Raw genomic sequence first — 5,107 nt, 5'->3', positions numbered from 1 at the left:
ACAACCTTATCAAAGAAAATGAAAAGACTTAAATTAAGAAAAGTGTGAATAACAGTGAACCTTGAAGAAACCGAGAAGATCAACTATACCTACTTGGAGAACTTGTATTCAAATAAGATTGAAAAGGCAAAAGAAATGAAGATATAACTTACCAAGATGAATCAAGAAAATATGAAAATTCTAAATAAACCAGTATCAATCAATTAAAGATATAACTAAAAAAGTACCAAAAAGCAAAGGAAAAACTCAGGAGGTGCGGGTTGGGTTGTGGGCTGCAAGAGGGCCCAGCTCGCATGGCAGCAGCAGATCTATTGGGAGACACCATGGGCCCTGAGCGTATCTTCCCCAACCAAAGCAAGGACCTGGGACCACACTAGCGCCCCACAGAGGGCACCAGGGATTGAAGCAGTGAAGAACCCGAGGAGGAACAGGAGGACCTGGGGGCAGGCCCAGAGGGCTACTCCTATCCACCGCTGAACCAAAATCCTGAACTCAAAGAGGTGGAGCTGGCACCCGTGGGGAATGGAGAAGATGCAGTTGTTGATGTCTAGGATCAAATCCAGGCCCTGGGGCTTCATTTGCCAGACCCACCATTAGAGAGTGATGACTAAGATGAGGAGGGAGCTACAACTCTGAGCAACCACAGTTCTATCCCCATGAACCCAGAGCATGTAGAGCTGGTGAAAAGAACATTGGCTGGAGTCAGCCTGCCTGCTCCAGGGGTTCTTGCGAGGGCCCGGGAGATATTGGATGCCCAGTGGCAAGATGTTGTACAAAAAGCCCTCCAAGCCCGGCAGGGATCTCCTGCCTGGAAGGGACTACACTGAAAGCTGTCTTACCTCCCTACATTCCAGGCCAGAACCAGCACAGGACTGAACACATTTTCAATTGTAATCTTCATCTCCATCCTCCCTTCCTCCGTTCCTTTCACATCAAGGCAAATTAGACTTCAAAAAGAAAGAGAAAGAAAAAAAAGAAAGAAAGAAAGAAAGAAAGAAAAGCTGGAAGGGCCAGCCAAATAGCTCAGTGGATTAAAGCTCCTGCAAGCAGGTGCAGGGGCCAATGGTTTGCTCCCTGGACCTGCTGTGCGGCCTCACCCTTGGGGTATGCTGAGATGGCAATTAAGCCTGGGCGTGGTGGCACACATCTGTAATCCCAGCTCTTGGGAGACTGTAAACAGGTGGATCACTATGAGTCTGATCTAGTAGTGAGACCCTGAACACCCTGTAGACCCTTCCCTAAAATACAGGAAAGAAAAAGAAAAAAGCTCAGGCCCTGATGGATTCACTTCTGAAAAATTCCACAAGAAATTTAGAGAAAAACTAATACCATTACTCCTCAAATGCCTTAATGAAACTGGAAGGGAAGCAGTACCCCCAAATTCATTCCTGGAAGCAGTCATTACTTGATGCTAATACCAGAGAAGAACTCAACTAAGAAAGAATACAACAGGCCAATCTCCCTAATAAATGCAAAAATCCTCAATATGATGCTGGCAAACAATACAGCAAATTATCAAGACGATTATACACCATGACCAAATTGGATTTATCCTAGGAATGCAGAGATGGCTCCCCATATGTAAATCAATAAATATAATACACCTATTAACAAGGACAGAAACCATAAGGTCATCTCAATAGATGCAGATAAACCATTTGACAAGATCTAACACCCATTTATGATTAAAACCCTACAGAAAATTGAAATAGATGGTCTCAATCTCCATCTGCTAAAAACCACCTATGACAAATGAGCAGCCAGCATTATATGAAATTGACAGAAACTGAAAGCTTTGACTCTAAAATTGACAAGTATGTCCACTGTTTCCATTGTTACTCAGCATAGTGCTGGAAACACTGCCCAGTTGAACAACAGAGAGAAGGAAAAGGAGTAGTGATAAGAGAGGAAGAAGTTAAACTATTACTGTGAATTGCATGATTCTCTACATAGAAGATCCTAAATAATTTCCAAAAAGATAGGTAGATTTAGTAAGCAAATTCAGTAGCATAGCTGGATACAGAGTTGACACTAAAAAATCAATAGTCTTCTTATACATCAATAAAAATCTCACTGAGAAAGAAATTAGGGAAACACTTTTCATAATAGTGTCCAAAAAATGAACAACCTATGTATCAATCTAATGAAGGATGTAAAAGACCTCTACATTAAAAGCTACAGTACTCTTGAAAAGGAAATTGAGGACCAGTGAGCTAGCTCATGGACTAAGCTTAAGCAAGTGCAGGAACCAGGATTCAATGTCTGGCACCACATGCTGCACTGGCCTGCCGCTGGGCACTGAGCTGGCCACCAAGACCAGGTGTAGTGGCACATGCCTGTAGTCCCAGTGCTGGAGAGGCTGAAAGCAGGAGGATCACTATAAGTCTGAGCTGTGTAGTGAGACCCTGTACCAAATACATTTTTTTCAAAAAAAAAAAAAAAAAAAGGGAAACTGAGGAACATAGCAGAAAATGGTACAATATCCCCTGCTTTTGGCTAGGAGGAATGAATAGAGTGAAAATGACCATATTTCCAAAACTGTTACACAGATTTAATGCAGTTCCAATCAAAACTCCAAAAGTTTATCTCACAGAAAATATTCCTAAAATTTATCTGGTACCAGAAGAGACCTATAATAGCATAGGCAATTCTGGGCAACAAAGACAAGGTGGAAGGTATCATAGTCTCTGACTTCAAATTACACTACAAAGCTACTGTTATGAAAACAGTCTGGTACCAGAAAAATGAAAAACCCCAAGGATCAATGGAGCAGATCAGAAGATGCGTAACAGCTGCAGACATAGCCACCTTATCTTTAACCAAGGGGCCAAATGCATTCACTGAAAGAAAGCTAGCCTCTTCAGTAATTGATGCCGGAAAAACTGGTTTGCACATGCTAAGAATTAAAATTAGACCCACATCTTTCACCATGCACTAAAGTGGAAATGGATCAAAATCTAAATATTAAAACAGAAATACTTAATCTTCGTTTTGAACACACTAAGTAGCCTAGACTGGCTTTGAACTCGTAGTGATCCTCCTGCCTCAGCCTTCCAAGTACTGGAAACATAGGTTGGGTATATGCACCCTGAACTGGGCATTAATTATTTTAGAGAAAAATACTAACATTTTTCTTTACTTATTTCTTATCTCCTTAATTAGTGGGACTGCTATTCCAAATTCCTTTTTGTGTAATACTGGAGATGACTTATTCCCAAAGTTTCATCTTGGACTAGTCCAGTAATTTAAGAACTTTGTCCCACAAGTACTCAGCATTCAGGCTGTAGAAAAAAAAAAAAAAAAAATCAAAAATAATCAGCAAAATACAAGAAGTGGTGTGGTTGCACATGCCTGTAATCCCAGGATAAGCACTTGACTGGCAAATGCAAGGATCTGAGTTCAATCCCCGGTTCAAAAAAAAAAAAAAAAAAAAAACCAATATGAATCCAAATGGAAGACTTTGCATGGAGGAGTTAGAAGGCAACTTTTATTATGCTGGTGGGCTGGGGAACTTAGAGGTTCAAATCACCAGCTGAGTCTGGCTTGAGTTCAGATTTAATATGGTTTGGGAGTGGGAGGTACAAAACTGATCACAGTTTATTACATGATTGGTTACATGGAATACAAGAATTACATCACATATTGCCAGGCAGATTTGCACAGGAGCATTCTGGGATGGAGGGGATCTGAGAAGAGCCAGGAGAGTTCAATGTGTCCTTGACTGGGCCAGTCTTCCCCCATGCATGATGGCCTTGAAGCGTATTTTTGAAACACAAACCAGACACAGTCAGGTTGACGGACACGTTAAGGAGGAACATCTGGGCCTAGGCAGTCAGGGCCGGCTACGTGACAGGGAGCAGGAGCATAGTCATAGGCTGTCCATTGATTTCTGACTTTGGCTGTAATATGCCTACAAACCTGCTACTCTGTAAGTGCCCTAACAGTGTTATAAATGCGAAGGATGAGAATCCAGAGAAGTGTTCTACCCATCCTCACCACAAGATTCTTACGTAAAGAAGAAGTTTATGTAAGAAGCTGTCAGCCAGCTTCAACTAAAAAGCCTGCGAGCAAATCATCTGAGATGAGTAGCAAGAGGTCGGAGGGCTGGCAACACCAGCTTGTGCATTCCAACCAGAGTATTTCTGTCTATACCTTGTGCTGCACAACAGATCAAGGTCTCTATAGACTGGGAGGGAAGAGCTAAAATAAAAGCAGGCCACAGATTGAAGCTACAGACGGAAAAGGAGGCAGGCAGATCAGCCAGACCTACTAAAATAAAGCAAAAGCAGACTCAGGACTGGCTGAGGACATAAAGCAAGCTGCCCAATAACGCCCTAAAAGCTTGCAGAGGTAACAAAGAAAGCCGGAGTCCTAAAACAGATTAGGATTTGGAGCACTGGTGTGGTGGCACACACCGAGAGTCCCAGCACTCAGAGGCTGAGGCAGGAATGGCACAATAAGGCCCCGTCTCAAAAGCAAAAAAAGAAGAAGGTTAGAGACATAGCCCAGCTGCATAGTGCTGCCTGGCAAGTGCAAGTGTCTGAGTTTGACTCCTTGCACCAAAACAAAATAAAGATTGGGATGAGCTTGGCTAAAAGAATCAAATAGAGGCGTCTGTGGAATTCAATAAAGATACATTATGAGCTCGGTGTAGTTGCACACCCATGACCACAACACCCTGGGAGGTGGAGCCAGGAAGGCTACAAGTTCAAGCCCAGCCTAGGCAACTTAGCACCTTAGCAGGACCCTGTCTCAAAATAAAAAATAAAAAGGGCCAGGGCTGTGGCTCAGTGCCAAAGCGCCCTGGCTTTACTCCCCACAATGGGGAGAGCAGGGAAGAAAGAACGTCCTGTGGCAGCCTTCACTGTGGAACACGGAGCCTGGCAGATGGTTCCTCCGCTGGTTCTGGAGGCACAGGGCTGCAGACCTGACTTTCCACAGAAGCTAACATCCACTCAGATGGGTCAGGTAGCTTGGTTTTGTTCCTTAAATGTCAGTGTCACCTTGCTGTCTCATTAGTGGGTTCAGCTGGTTGCAAAACCATTGGGCCAGAAAGCTTCAGAACGGTGTAAATCTGTCCTGCCAGTAGGAAACAGCCGCAAGCTCT

At 43.3% G+C, this 5,107-nt stretch overlaps 1 pseudogene; it reads left to right on the top strand.

The window, feature by feature from the left end:
* The first annotated feature begins 280 nt into the window (after positions 1–280).
* On the top strand, positions 281–827 carry LOC101581316 (annotated as a pseudogene).
* The last annotated feature ends 4,280 nt before the right edge of the window (positions 828–5,107 follow it).

The sequence above is a fragment of the Octodon degus genome, unplaced genomic scaffold (assembly GCF_000260255.1).
Source record: "Octodon degus isolate 3935 unplaced genomic scaffold, OctDeg1.0 scaffold00100, whole genome shotgun sequence".
Classification (NCBI taxonomy): Eukaryota; Metazoa; Chordata; class Mammalia; order Rodentia; family Octodontidae; genus Octodon; species Octodon degus.
This window is presented reverse-complemented; position numbering and strand designations above follow the sequence as displayed.